Genomic DNA, 16,767 nt, shown 5'->3' on the forward strand with positions numbered 1-16,767 from the left:
CTATCTATCTATCGCCCTCATTCTATCTATCGCCCTCACTCCATCACCCTCACTCTATCTATCTATCGCCCTCACTCTATCACCCTCACACAACACAAACACAAGCGAGGAAAACTGCGGGAACGTGCTTCGGCCTCATAAAGATGGCACGAACGATTCTCCATCTTCTCCCCCCTCAATCCAGGAAGCTCCTGATGCAGGGGCTGGTGAACTCCAGATTGGACTATGGCAATGTCCTATATCTGGGGGCCCCAGTCTCGGTAGTCCACAGACTCCAATGTGCACAAAATGCTGCGGCCAGAATACTTACTGGAACCGCTGCAAGGAATTCCGCTAAGCCAGCTCTCAAAAGTCTGCACTGGCTACCAGTCAAGGAAAGGGTCGACTTCAAGACCCTGTGCATTACCCATCGAATACTGCACAATGAAGGCCCTTCCATACTTAGGCCACTGGTGTCCCACCAAACATCTAGCAGACATCTCGGATCTAACTCCCTCTCCCTGGCAAAAATCCCCAGAATTTCGAAGGCCAGAACAGGTGGTCGCCAGTTCTCGTACAATGCCCCCAGGCTATGGAAAGCCCTCCCACTCTCCCTTAGGCAGGAACATAACCATCTCAGATTTAGGAAAAGACTGAAGACCCTACTTTTACCTTGAGCGCTCCCCCACTTCACTCCCCACCTTCCAGGATGTGTTCACCAGCGCCGGGATGCCTAAGGGTAGCTGAGCGCTCTACAAAACCCAAAATCAATCACATTATCTATCTATCACCCTCACTCTATCTATCTATCTATCGCCCTCACTCTATCTATCTATCTATCTATCTATCTATCTATCTATCTATCTATCTATCTATCTCCCTCTATCTATCTATCTATCTATCTATCTATCTATCTATCTATCTATCTATCTATCTATCTATCTATCTATCTATCTATCTATCTATCTATCTATCTATCTATCTATCTATCTATCCATCTATCTATCGCCCTCACTCTATCTATCTATCCATCTATCACCATCACTCTATTTATCCCCCTCACTCTATCGCCCTCACTCTATCTATCTATCTATCTATCTATCTATCTATCTATCTATCTATCTATCTATCTATCTATCTATCTATCGCCCTCACTCTATCACCCTCACATTATCTATCTATCACCCTCACTCTATCTATCTATCGCTATCTATCTATCTATCTATCTATCTATCTATCTATCTATCTATCTATCTATCTATCTATCCATCTATCTATCGCCCTCACTCTATCTATCTATCCATCTATCGCCATCACTCTATCTATCCCCCTCACTCTATCTATCGCCCTCACTCTATCTATCTATTACCCTCAATCCATCTATCGCCCTCACTCTATCTATCACCCTCACTCTATCTATCTATCCATCTATCGCCATCACTCTATCTATCCCCCTCACTCTATCTATCGCCCTCACTCTATCTATCTATTACCCTCACTCCATCTATCGCCCTCACTCTATCTATCGCCCTCACTCTATCTATCTATCACCCTCACTCTATCTATCACCCTCTATCTTTCTATCTATCGCCCTCTATCTATCTATCTATCGCCCTCACTCTATCTATCGCCCTCACTCTATCTATCGCCCTCAATCTATCTATCGCCCTCACCCTATCTATCGCCCTCACCCTATCTATCTATCGCCCTCACTCTATCTATCTATCTATCACCCTCACTCTATCTATCTATCTATTGCCCTCACTCTATCTATCACCCTCACATTATCTATCACCCTCAACTATCTAGCTATCTATCTGACTCTATCTATCGCCCTCACTCTATCTATCCATCTATCGCCATCACTCCATCGATCGCCCTCACTCTATCTCCCTCACTCTGTCTATCTATCGCCCTCACCCTATCTATCTATCTCCCTCACTCTATCTATCTATCTATTGCCCTCACTCCATCGATCGCCCTCACTCTATCTCCCTCACTCTGTCTATTTATCGCCCTTACTCTATCTACTGCCCTCACTCTCTCGCCCTCACTCTATCGCCCTCATTCTATCACCCTCACTCTATCTATCACCCTCTATCTATCTATCTATTTATCTATCGCCCTCACTCTATCTATCTTCCGCCCTCACTCTATCTATCTTCCGCCCTCACTCTATCTATCGCCCTCACTCTATCTATTGCCCTCACTCTATCTATCTATTGCCCTCACTCTATCGCCCTCACTCTATCTATCACCCTCAATCTATCTATCGCCCTCACTCTATCTATCGCCCTCACTCTATCTATCTATCTATCACCCTCACTCTATCTATCTATCGCCCTCACTCTATCTATCGCCCTCACTCTATCTATCGCCCTCACTCTATCTATCGCCCTCACTCTATCGCCCTCACTCTATCGCCCTCACTCTATCGCCCTCACTCTATCGCCCTCACTCTATCGCCCTCACTCTATCGCCCTCACTCTATCGCCCTCACTCTATCGCCCTCACTCTATCGCCCTCACTCTATCGCCCTCACTCTATCGCCCTCACTCTATCGCTCTCACTCCATCGCCCTCACTCTATCGCCCTCACTCTATCGCCCTCACTCTATCTATCTATCGCCCTCACTCTATGTATCTATCGCCCTCACTCTATGTATCTATCGCCCTCACTCTATCTATCTATCGCCCTCACTCTATCTATCTATCGCCCTCATTCTATCTATCGCCCTCACTCCATCACCCTCACTCTATCTATCTATCGCCCTCACTCTATCACCCTCACACAACACAAACACAAGCGAGGAAAACTGCGGGAACGTGCTTCGGCCTCATAAAGATGGCACGAACGATTCTCCATCTTCTCCCCCCTCAATCCAGGAAGCTCCTGATGCAGGGGCTGGTGAACTCCAGATTGGACTATGGCAATGTCCTATATCTGGGGGCCCCAGTCTCGGTAGTCCACAGACTCCAATGTGCACAAAATGCTGCGGCCAGAATACTTACTGGAACCGCTGCAAGGAATTCCGCTAAGCCAGCTCTCAAAAGTCTGCACTGGCTACCAGTCAAGGAAAGGGTCGACTTCAAGACCCTGTGCATTACCCATCGAATACTGCACAATGAAGGCCCTTCCATACTTAGGCCACTGGTGTCCCACCAAACATCTAGCAGACATCTCGGATCTAACTCCCTCTCCCTGGCAAAAATCCCCAGAATTTCGAAGGCCAGAACAGGTGGTCGCCAGTTCTCGTACAATGCCCCCAGGCTATGGAACGCCCTCCCACTCTCCCTTAGGCAGGAACATAACCATCTCAGATTTAGGAAAAGACTGAAGACCCTACTTTTACCTTGAGCGCTCCCCCACTTCACTCCCCACCTTCCAGGATGTGTTCACCAGCGCCGGGATGCCTAAGGGTAGCTGAGCGCTCTACAAAACCCAAAATCAATCACATTATCTATCTATCACCCTCACTCTATCTATCTATCTATCGCCCTCACTCTATCTATCTATCTATCTATCTATCTATCTATCTATCTATCTATCTATCTCCCTCTATCTATCTATCTATCTATCTATCTATCTATCTATCTATCTATCTATCTATCTATCTATCTATCTATCTATCTATCTATCTATCTATCTATCTATCCATCTATCTATCGCCCTCACTCTATCTATCTATCCATCTATCACCATCACTCTATTTATCCCCCTCACTCTATCGCCCTCACTCTATCTATCTATCTATCTATCTATCTATCTATCTATCTATCTATCTATCGCCCTCACTCTATCACCCTCACATTATCTATCTATCACCCTCACTCTATCTATCTATCGCTATCTATCTATCTATCTATCTATCTATCTATCTATCTATCTATCTATCTATCCATCTATCTATCGCCCTCACTCTATCTATCTATCCATCTATCGCCATCACTCTATCTATCCCCCTCACTCTATCTATCGCCCTCACTCTATCTATCTATTACCCTCAATCCATCTATCGCCCTCACTCTATCTATCACCCTCACTCTATCTATCTATCCATCTATCGCCATCACTCTATCTATCCCCCTCACTCTATCTATCGCCCTCACTCTATCTATCTATTACCCTCACTCCATCTATCGCCCTCACTCTATCTATCGCCCTCACTCTATCTATCTATCACCCTCACTCTATCTATCACCCTCTATCTTTCTATCTATCGCCCTCTATCTATCTATCTATCGCCCTCACTCTATCTATCGCCCTCACTCTATCTATCGCCCTCAATCTATCTATCGCCCTCACCCTATCTATCGCCCTCACCCTATCTATCTATCGCCCTCACTCTATCTATCTATCTATCACCCTCACTCTATCTATCTATCTATTGCCCTCACTCTATCTATCACCCTCACATTATCTATCACCCTCAACTATCTAGCTATCTATCTGACTCTATCTATCGCCCTCACTCTATCTATCCATCTATCGCCATCACTCCATCGATCGCCCTCACTCTATCTCCCTCACTCTGTCTATCTATCGCCCTCACCCTATCTATCTATCTCCCTCACTCTATCTATCTATCTATTGCCCTCACTCCATCGATCGCCCTCACTCTATCTCCCTCACTCTGTCTATTTATCGCCCTTACTCTATCTACTGCCCTCACTCTCTCGCCCTCACTCTATCGCCCTCATTCTATCACCCTCACTCTATCTATCACCCTCTATCTATCTATCTATTTATCTATCGCCCTCACTCTATCTATCTTCCGCCCTCACTCTATCTATCTTCCGCCCTCACTCTATCTATCGCCCTCACTCTATCTATTGCCCTCACTCTATCTATCTATTGCCCTCACTCTATCGCCCTCACTCTATCTATCACCCTCAATCTATCTATCGCCCTCACTCTATCTATCGCCCTCACTCTATCTATCTATCTATCACCCTCACTCTATCTATCTATCGCCCTCACTCTATCTATCGCCCTCATTCTATCACCCTCACTCTATCTATCGCTATCTATCTATCTATCTATCTATCTATCTATCTATCTATCTATCTATCTATCTATCTATCGCCCTTACTCTATCGCCCTCACTCTATCTATCTGTTGCCCTCACTCTATCTATCTGTTGCCCTCACTCTATCTATCGCCCTCACTCTATCGCCCTCACTCTATCGCCCTCACTCTATCTATTGCCCCTCACTCTATCTATCCATCGCCCCTCACTCTATCTATCTATCGCCCTCACTCTATCTATCACCCTCACTCTATTTATCGCCCTCACTCTATTTATCGCCCTCACTCTATTCATCGCCCTCACTCTATTTATCGCCCTCACTGTATCGCCCTCACTGTATCGCCCTCACTCTATCGCCCTCACTCTATCGCCCTCACTCTATCGCCCTCACTCTATCACCCTCACTCTATCGCCCCTCACTCTATTGCCCCTCACTCTATCTATCTATTGCCCCCCACTCTATCTATCGCCCTCACTCTATCGCCCTCACTCTATTGCACTCTATCACCCTCACTCTATCGCCCTCACTCTATCGCCCTCACTCTATCACCCTCACTCTATCTATCTATCGCCCTCACTCTATCTATTGCCCTCACTCTATCGCCCTCACATTATCTATCTATCACCCTCACTCTATCTATCTATCTATATATCTATCTATCTATCACCCTCACTCTATCTATCTATCTATCTATCTATCTATCTATCTATCTATCGGACTCACTCTATCTATCGCCCTCACCATCTATCTATCTATCTCAGTGGCAGTGCGTCCATTGGGGGCGTTGGGGCGTTGCCCCATTAGCCTGAATGACCGCCGACCGCACTGCCAACATGTTGAAAATAAATAAGTATTTTATTTAAAATTAAAAAATGAATCTGAGCCGAGCGCACTAAGGCCCCGGGAGAAGCCCGACAGGATCGGGCATCCATAAGGAGGTCGGGCGTGGAGGCGGGGCTGTGTCAGAGAGTGACAGGCAGGCAGCGCACAGGCAGAGGGGTGACTGAGATACTAATTGCGCATGTAAAATGCCGGAGTAGTCCAGATTTCAACTGGCCCGCGCATGCGCACAGTTTAGACCTCCCCCCGCTTCCCCCCCCTCCAACCTACTACTGGACATTGGCATGGACCAGGGGCCCCGGGTCTCAAAATTGGCACATAGCAGTCTGCTCTTAGCCTATCCTGGCGCAGTGGTGCTGCTAACGCTGCGCCAGGATTGGCTGCTACAGCAGGATGGTGCCGCGCATAGGTGTTGGCTGCTCTGAGCCACTGTCGTCGGTGATTGGCCATTAGTACGACGTCACTGCGCGTGCTGGAATCATGCCACGACAACAACAACACCACCAGTAAGTGAAAGTGGAAGAAGTCAACTCGAGGATCATGATGAGTCATAGTGAGAGAGTCAGTGGTGGGCACGTGACTGAGTTGTTGTTGTCGGACTCGTCGTGACCAGTACTGCGTGTGTGTATGTGTGCCTAGGTCGGACTCGGACCGCCTGCCTGGACCTGCTTAAGCAGCCTGCTTTGCTTTGTGTGCAGCAGTAGTGTGACATCGAGTAGCACGACCGGACCGTGTCCCCTCACCCACGTAAGTTATGACCAATCCATCATTGAGTTTATTTACGTTACGTTATTATCAATGGTCATTATACTAGTAGTTCAAAGACTTCATATATGCAGGCCAGGGTGTGTGCAGGTGTTGTGCTGAAATTGGTGGTGGAGGTGCATCGTGCAGCATGGGAGCAATCTTAGGCTGTGCCAGCAAGCAACTACACAGAAGCATTGCTGAGGCCTTTTCAGCGAGGCCCCGGGTGTGCCGTGCACCCACCTACAAGCAAAAAAATACACTTTTGATCCCCTGAGTTCTCGGTCTCTAGTGCTGCACAACAGCTCTAGCTATGAAGTAAGGGTGCGCGCGCTCTCCTATTCCCCAGACACCCCTACTTTAGTTTCAGTGCTCTCCACCCCTACTCCTCTCTGCAGAATGAATCTAAATCCCAACCCTCCGCGGTCCTCGCGCTCTTTTAAAGAGGTGGCCCTCTTGCAAGGGATGCGGACACAGTCTCCAGTGCCACCAAATTCACATCGGAGCGCTTAGTGGACGTGCCAAGAGTATGAAGCGCTACATTACGCACAATACAACCTTCCACGGTTTGCGCTGTATGAGGGCAGGTGCTTACATTTTTTTAAATAATATTCGGTTAACTATCTCTCAGGAAGTAGTAGGACCTCGCCCGGCCAATCGGCCATAAAAAACACGCGAGGGGTGAGCTCCCTCCTGTATCTCTTTGCCCCACAGTGCTCTCTGAGTGAGTGGAGTCGCTGTGCTTAGAGAAGCCGACCCCCCAGCTCAGCAACGTGTGCCTCGAAGACGTATAGTGCTAACCCTTGATGACTATGTTTAAGAAACATTAGAAAGTGCTTCAGTTCTCGGCCCTGTCCAGTCCGGCTCTGTTCCTCTAGCTGGGCTTCCAGGACTGGTAGGGAAAGCCAAGCGCGCTTAGAATGTGCATAGAGAGCGCGCACACACACAAATATTGAAATGCCCCTTCCGGAATCTGGGCTCCGTTGAAAGCTGGTGCGCTGCGGTCGGAGCCTGCCGGTCGATAAATACCACACAAAAGAGTCCAAGCGTGCGGCTTATCAGATAGCTGCTTTCGTAAATATATATTGATTTTGGGAGGGGCGTTATTGCAGTCTGTCGACCCTTGAAGGTACTGTATGTCTATAGGAAGTGCAGTCACGTTTGTGCAGCGAGGCAGGTGGGATTACAGGCAGTGCCTATTTCCTGGCGTGAGGGAGGGGCGAGGTCTCAAAGGGGCCTGTGGTTCCATAGGCAGTGACTATGGAACCACAGGCCCCTTGGAGAGCTCGCCCCTCCAGGATGGAGGATCCGGGGAGTCTGGTCACAGTCATACAAGGGGAGCACCTGTAGTGGAGGTGACTGCCAACAGGCAGGTGTGCTCGCAGGCAGCACTCCGTGCCAGAGTGTAGAGCGGTTGTGCACGGTCGTGCATGGCAGGTTCAAGGTTTCTTTTTTTCAGTTTTATAGCGAGTACTCGACCCAGCGGTATTGGAGCGCTTTACTTGAGCACTAGTTGCGTTACACATTCATTCATCCAAAATGGTTATTGCTGGTGTTATGTAGCATTGGGTAGAATAGCAACATGCTTTTTGGCAATGCTTTTTTTGCATTAGCAAAATAAAAAAGACACAATATGGTGGCTGCCTCTGGCAGTAATGTCATTCTACTGGTGCATGTATGTGTGATGACGTTAATTAGAGCATGCGTCACCAAGATTGCGTACTAGTAGTGCTGGCCTGTTAACCATCCCCCATTTCATAAAACATCGAAGGGGAGGGTCCTCCTTTGTGGTCAGAGCAGCAAGTATTGTGGAACCATCTGCCTGAACGTCACATGTGAGATTAATAACTGAGGAAGCACCCTTCAAGAAGGCCCTGAAGACACATCTTTACACTTAGGTGGGCTCAGCCACTTCTCACCTCACCAGTTCGTCTATGCTGAGCACCGGGACACACTTCAAGTAGCTGTGCACCATAAAAAAAAGACATTCATTCATAATGCAGGAGCCATTTTCCTTTTTAAATATACATATCTGAAATGGACGCCACTTGGATTGGCAAATATTCTTGATGCTTACTGTGCTGCATAGCAGCCTGGAAGCAATTGGCAGGTGCTGTGCCTGAATAAATAAAGCGTGTCCCCCTTGAGCACATACTTGTTTGCGGTGGGTATATTGAGGGAAAAGTGGAAAACAAGGACCTGACGTTTTAAGCCATACATACTATTCGTTTATATTCTAACTAGCATTAATTTGCTTTTGAAACTGTATATTGGATTTAATTGACATATAGAGTTATTATCTCTCTCTTGATAAATAGACCAATAGAGGTATGCACTTGTATGTTACTATGTGCACTATTTAAATGTTCGTACAAAAACCCTCTACAATTGTATTAAAAATGATTGCTTTTGAGAGCTAAATAACTTTATTATGATTTTACAGAATAGTATCATGTATCTTTGGCCATTGTAAAACACTTGATGGTACTAGTGTCTCAACTTTTGTATACTTATAGTGTATGTGGAGCTGCAGGTCATATTACACCCTGTTGTCCGGGGTGAGGTACATCCTCCCAATGCAAACTCTCCTCTACAAACCCCCTGCAGTGGTGGGTAGGTGGCAAAACCATGAGTGCCCCAGCCTCAGGGACTTCAGTCACAGGTACACACACACTCATACAACACTCACACAAACACCAAAATAAACACACAGGCAGACAGTCACAGTGGGACCCCAGTGGGAATCTCACAGCCCCATTAAAGAAAGGGCAGCGCCATTAAAAATTATCCAGCGTTAACGCCTTAATCCTGGCATTTTGAGATGGAGTACAGATTACTATAGGAATAAGTTCCAATGCCACTTGCCGTTCGTAAGTAAAAATCCTAACATACAACAGCGAGCTATTGAAAACTGCAAGGTAAAAATTGTACCGTTATGTCCCCCCCCCCCCAGTCTTTGTTTGATTACCCCAATGTCTGAAAAATAAATAGTTATATTTTTATTTCCAGCTATTGAAAACTGCAAGGTAAAAATTGTACCGTTATGTTCCCCCCCCCCAGTCTTTGTTTGATTACCCCAATGTCTGAAAAATAAATAGTTATATTTTTATTTCCAGCTATTGAAAACTGCAAGGTAAAAATTGTACCGTTATGTTTCAGTCCCCCCCCCCCCGTCTTTGTTTGATTACCCCAATGTCTGAAAAATAATTAGTTATATTTTTATTTCCAGCACCTGGTAAAGCCTGACAACCTCAACTTTTTCCTAAATTTTTGGGCAATTTTTGGAGAAAGAACAAGAGGCCCCAACCTCCTTGCTGCTCTTTCATCCCGGCTACGACCCAGCAAACAACCATGTTCAAGGTAAGGAAACTGATGATATTTTTTGTAGCTTGGAGTTAGGGCTATATTTGTGGTCACTCACTCTACATGGTGGTTGGGGTGGGTGCACATTCTGAACATTTTACCGTGACTGGATGGAATTTACTAATACTGAGCCTGCCCTTAGCCCTGTGCTTTGGGGAATAACGGTTATTAAAGGCACTATCTATCCTTGCCTTGTTAAAGGCCCTCAAACAGTGTCTGTTTCAGTGCCACTATGGCACACAGAGGAAGCAGCCAGTCAGGCTGTATTTTTTACCTATCCTGTTGTCCAAAGGGGAGCGTTATGTAGGAGTGTAGGGTCTGCTTTCCTATGGTCACCCCATTTTTTTGCTTTTTGCTTTACTGGTTTAGGACTTAGAAAGGATGTGGTCCTGCTAATCAGACCCACAGCCCAGCTGTTCTCTCTCTAAATTCACACAATGTACTTTAGGTGCATTGCCAATTGGGTATTGGGTCACTCTTGTGAGTCCCTGTATAGTGTACCATAGGTACCCAGGGCATAGGTGCACCCAAGGCCTACCAGGGGCTGCAGCATGTATTATGCCACCCCTGGCTGGCCATTCAAATGAGCTGTTGCAGCTATATTGCTGTCATGCACAAGATATATGTATTTGTACTGAAATTTGATATTATTGCACCAAATCATATACGTTGCACTTTGACTATTGACAGGCTTCTTTCATATTGGTAAGGACAGCATCGGCAAGATGAATACGGTACAACAATTAATTACACAGTCATTCCATGCACGCCCACTGGAAGATAAACTACAGATAAAGAGGTTAGGACCTGATCGGCCTGACCTACAACTCCAACAAGTTACCCAGGACAGAGGAAAATCTTACAATCGAACATTCTCAAACACCTGGTACACAAAAGCGGATTGGCTTACAGGGTGCCCTTCAAGAAACAGACTGTTCTGCTGCCCCTACTTGCTGTATAATGGTGACTTTCCTTGGACAAGAGAAGGAGTGATAGACTTGAAGCATCTGTCTGAAAAAATAAAGAAGCATGCACACACAAGAAAGCATATGGAAAACGTGACAAGACTAGGAATGTTGGGAGACGCACCGATTGAGCAGCACATAAGCGATGCATATCGCCAAACAATACAGAAACACAATAAAATAGTTGATAGGAATAGACACATACTATCAAAAATAATTGATTGCATTCGTTTCTGTGGTGCTTTCGAACTGGCATTGCTAGGCCATGATGAATCGGAAGGTTCCACAAATCCTGGAATATTCATGGGTCTTGTAGATTTAGTAGCAAGCATAGACAAGGAAATGGAAGCACATTTAGCAAGTGCTACAGTCTTTACGGGCACCTCTAAAACGATACAAAATGAACTCCTGGAGTGTATGCTAGAAATTATGAGAAGCCATATTGTCCAAGAGTTGCAAAACACAGACTTTGTGGCTATTCAGGCTGATGACGCCACTGATGTGGCCACACAAACGCAGTCCGTATTAGTCTTTTGGTACCTGGACAATGGCTATAATGTTGTGGAGAGGTTCTATGGTTTCACTCATTTAAAAAACTCCACTGCAGAAACCATTACTGCAGCTATACTGCGTCAACTCAACTTAATTTTTCTAGAGCTGCATCAAAGAAAAAACATATTGCACAAAGCTATGATGGTGCGTCCGTAATGAGTGGAAGCCATGGTGGCGTTCAGAAAAGAATTAGAGATGTCTACCCGTATGCTCATTATGTGCACTGTCACGCCCACCAACTTAATCTTCTTATGCAACAGGCAGTATCAAAGATCTTCGAGACACAAATTTTCTTTCAGGATGTAGGAGGCATGGCAGCATTCTTCTCACGTTCCCCAAAAAGAATGGAAGCACTTCAGGAGATTGTGGACAAAAGGGTTCCGAGGGGAGCCTCAACTCGTTGGAACTATAACATACGTACAGTCCAACTAATATTTCAATATAGGGAGGACCTTGTGCAATGTTTTGAAGCCATAGAAGCCAATGAAACCTTTGATTTCAAGAGTCACAGTGAAGCCCGTGGCTTTGCTAGAACACTAAAAGATAGAGAGTTTCAGTTCTATCTGGGTTTTTTTAAAAGATAATGTCAAAGGTCGAGACTTTATACAATCAGTTACAAGGACTAGACATAGATACTGTCTCTGTGAAAAGAAATACCACGGAGTTTGTCGCAAGCATAAACAAAGTGAGAGATGACGTTGACAATTTAGACAGCCAACTGCCAGCGGCTTCAACTTTTTCAAACCACAGGAAAAACATCACCACTCTGGTCCGAAGTGCCAAAGAGATATGTGACATTGTAATTGTGCAGGCACAAGAGCATTTTGCTTTCACAAAACATTTGGAAAGTGCCGCATTATTGGAAAGTAAATACTTTGAAAAATATAATGAATCCTTCCCTGAGCATGCTCTGCATGAGGCTGTGGAAGCTTATCCGATGCTCAACCAAGAGGACCTGAAAAGTGAGTTGACAGTAATGTACTCAATGCCTGTGTACCAGAAGGCCAAAGATGCCAGGTCTTTGCTGTCTTTAATTCATGAACCTAATATGGAAAAGACATTTACAGAGACAGTAGCTTTACTAAAAATCGTCATTACCACTCCTATGACAACCTCAGAGGCAGAACGATCTTTTTCCGTCTTAAAGAGGATTAAGACATTCCTGAGGAACACCATGCCTCAGGAAAGACTCAATGCGTTGGCAATGCTCTCTATAGAGAGCAAGCTTGTTCAAAATATTGCTGACTTTAACGTTCAAGTAATTGAACAATTTGCTGCTCTTAAAAACAGGCGTGCAGAATTTAGATACAAAAAGTAAATATGTTGAATGGTGATAGTTTGTGACCCGTTTAGTTGGTTCTTTTGTTGTTTGCAGTTTAAATCGAAAAAAGTTGTTTGTTTTGTTGTTTACAGTTTAAATACAAACAATCTGTGAGGTTCTCAGCATTGTATCTTGAAGTCTGTTATGAAGCTCTGTGGTTATACTGAATAAGCAGCTACCTATGTTATATGACAGCTCTTTAATAATGTAATACCTGCATTTTCACAATTGCTTTATTAACCTTCCTGCTTTCTCAAATTTGCTTGAAAATGCACCATTATTCCACTATTTTTTCAAAATTTTCTCGGGGGAAATCCCCCCGAACTCTCCTTAGGGAGTTCAGGCTTGCTTGCTACGCTCGCTCGCTACGATGCAGTATGATTATCAGTTTCCGCCCACCACTTTCAAATGTCACCAGCCGCCACTGATCTATCTATCTATCGCCCTCACCCTATCTATCTATACATCTATCGCCCTCATTCTATCTATCGCCCTCACTCTATCTATCTATCTATCTATCTATCTATCTATCTATCTATCTATCTATCTATCTATCTATCGCCCTCACTCTATCTATCGCCCTCACTCTATCTATCTATCACCCTCATATTATCTATCACCCTCACTCTATCTATCTATCTATCTATCTATCTATCTATCTATCTATCTATCTATCGCCATCACTCTATCTATCGATCGCCCTCAATCTATCTGTTTATCTATCCATTGCCCTCCCTCTATCTATCTATCGCACTCACTCTATCGATCACATCACCACAGCATCACTCGTCACCACCACAACATCACTCAGCGCCACCACAGCATCAATCTGTGCAACCATTCAACAACAACTGGTTCAAATATGTTCTTTCAATGTTTCAAGCTGTATTACAAATGTCACAAAAAGATGTTAATATTTCACTTCTGTTCTTGGATTTTCGTCACAATTAAATACACTGACCATAATCTTCACAAAAGTTAATTACAAAAGTTTAAGCTATTGCCATTATAAATTACAATAACTTTTATTTAAGTATTATTTATTAACAAAAAATTAAAAGCCATTGTTATTTGTAATATCAATACATCTAAGTCACGTAAATACAACACATTGCATTACAAATGCTATAGGTGTCACATTTGCGAAAGTTAAAACTATTGGCATTGTAAATGACAAAGCTATTAATTTCGCTATTTTCAAAACCAACACATATATAAAAAAAAATGTCATTTACAATACCAGTAGCTCAAACTTTCCTAATGCGAGACCTATTGCATTGCAAATGCTTGTTATACTTGCCTTAACTGCTCAATTTGCGTATCGGGAACCTCCAAAATGTTGGACCTGTACATCAAGGGAAAATACTTTAGGATAAAAGTCTACATAAATGGTAACAGTTGTAAAAAAATGTATCTCAGAACCTGCCCGTGGGATTCAGATTACATTGGAAGTCCTACACGACCACTGAAAATACAGATTCAAGAACATTATCGAAACATTCACAATGTAAGACACAAAACAAAAGCTAGTTGAAGACTTCTTCACTTCTCATCCACACCAAAGAACTTTCTCCTTCTGTGGCCTACGGAGAATGAAAATGAATCGAAGGCGGGATGTTGAATGAAAAATTGCATTGGGAAGAAAGTGCACTAAAGATGTTTTGAAACAGTGGAGCATGGGCTCAATAGGAATGCACATTAGCTTAAATAGAGTGAAAGTCTCCAGGAATATGTCCTTCAGGGACTGATCACTAGAGGAGACAAACGCCAACAACTTGCCCATTTAATATCTATACCACTTACATAGGGTATAATGAAAATACACATTAGGGCTTTATCTTACTATAGTTCAGAACTTTAAAAATTTACTTTAACATACCTATAAAATTAGCTCCAATAATGGTGGTTGAAAATTATGCCTTTCAACATAATATAAATCTCGCTGTGTGTCACAGGGATTTAAAACACTATCCCAGATAAGATGCAAGGCCATGACTGACACTGATTCAAACAAGGTAAAATACCCCTCTGTGTTTCATTATCACCAATAGTGCCTTGAGCTGCTAAGGTATAACCTAGGTTAATAACTTGACTTTCCTCTACCCTAGGCTTTAACCACTGTTGCTTTCCTTATAGCAATTGCCCCATCACTAGGGGTTTTTAAGGTACTTTAACTTACTTAATCTTACAAAACCCAGGTGACATTAGTTATTGATACCAATAATAAACTTGTTACAAATAGTCCTCTTTTTATTAATTTCTGAGAGAGGCACTTGCGCGGCCTCTTGGCCGTACCCTATGATTTATACACCATCTGACACCATCAGACACCATCAAAAGATGGTGGCATTAATGGACACTGTAATTCAGTTCTTCCTCGTTTCTTCCTGGGAACATACTTACTAAACCCAGGGTCGTGTTCCTAATAATTGTCTCGTAATAAAGCAGTTAACAAACGACACCAGAAATAAACTCGCTAAAATTAGTCCTTCTTACATTTGTACTGAAACCAGTATTTGAGTTCTTAGTGAAAGTGTTGAGGTTAAAACTTCACCTGACTCCATTTAAAGATGGTGGAAGTTAATGATGCCACAAGAAGTCCTTGTTACACTCAATGAAATATAAAACAAAGGACGGGCTACCATAGTTGACTAAAATATGGCGTGGTGGCACAACACCAGTGATATCGGTGATGGGATTGATCCCAACGAGACAGATAGGACAGAGGCTTCCGGGGACAATGACAAAACGAATGTTGGGCTTGATAATTTTAACAACCTCTATTTTTTTTTTAAATTACAAAATGTATTACCATACATTCAATTACTGAATTATTCATTGTATTACATCATTATTTGGGAATGTATACACATACTGTCAAATCATATGCTTGATAATATAACTTTACAACAAAATAAGTTCAATTCAATCGTTTGAGTCAGTTACATATGCAATAGCTAAATAACCGATCATATTTACAATCGCTCTCCCTTCAAGGTATAAGTTTCTTCTGTGCTTCATCAGACCTAATTTCAGGGTCTATAGTATCTGTTGTCGCTGCTAGCACCGGCAGGAGCTGCCCGCGGTAATCTGCCCATCATTACCAAATTTTAGGATGTTTACATTGTCGAATTTTTAACTGTTATTGAACTCACTATGCTCACGTGCACACTTAGCCTAATTTGCAGTGCATCATATTGCTGGCATAAAATAACTTGAGCCCCAAATTCGGCTGCGGGGGTAATTTAATTATGCCCTAGGCTCTCCTGATCAGGGCACATGCTGGCTTAGATCAATGGGCGACCGTGGACTTTAATTCAAAATTATACCACAAAGTTAAAACTGGCATGCATGGAAAGCGCTATATAACTTAAGTGACTTATAAGTCACCGCACATAATTACTTAAGTTACAGTTTCTGCCCTCATGCTGACAAGTTGTAGGACTGTGCCACTGCCATCTCGAAAACTCTGCATAAAAGCATATGAAATACTGAGACCAGAAATGCCCAACATTTGCTCGAACATAATATGAATACGGTACCTAATTGAAACATATTTGATTACAGATTTGCATACAACTGTGACACAACAATGACCCAGGAAAGGAAGAGATTAATTTGTGTAAAATGATAGTAGGTGTGCTCGGCCTGAAATTGTTTGCCACAACGTCGATTACTCTTTTTTTCTGCTTGTATGTTACACTAAAAAGAGCACTTACTAATAGGATCAATAATCAGTAATATCTCTTAATCAAGCTCCAATGCATGCACTCTACAAAGCACTCACACCAACGGAGCCCTTGACCAAGCCTCACTCACGTTACCAGACCCAAGACACACATAGTAATGCCTAACGACCGAATAAGAGTCCTACTTTAAATCAACGTTTTTAATCACTTCTTTTAAATGTCAATGTCTTTCTGGTTTTTCTTTCACCAAGTTTACGACCATGTCTTTGCGGTAGACCTTAAAT

General features: G+C 43.5%; 1 long non-coding RNA gene across 1 annotated transcript in view; it reads left to right on the forward strand.

The window, feature by feature from the left end:
* The first annotated feature begins 6,406 nt into the window (after window positions 1–6,406).
* The window catches only part of LOC147663709 (uncharacterized), a 76,550-nt gene continuing 66,189 nt past the window's right edge, over window positions 6,407–16,767 (forward strand). Inside the window, exons 1-2 of the long non-coding RNA XR_015305251.1 lie at window positions 6,407–6,596; window positions 9,823–9,953. This is a non-coding gene — a long non-coding RNA (uncharacterized LOC147663709). The remainder of the gene's footprint in view (window positions 6,597–9,822; window positions 9,954–16,767) is intronic.

The sequence above is a fragment of the Lissotriton vulgaris genome, unplaced genomic scaffold, assembly GCF_964263255.1.
Source record: "Lissotriton vulgaris unplaced genomic scaffold, aLisVul1.2 SCAFFOLD_638, whole genome shotgun sequence".
NCBI classification, from domain to species: Eukaryota; Metazoa; Chordata; class Amphibia; order Caudata; family Salamandridae; genus Lissotriton; species Lissotriton vulgaris.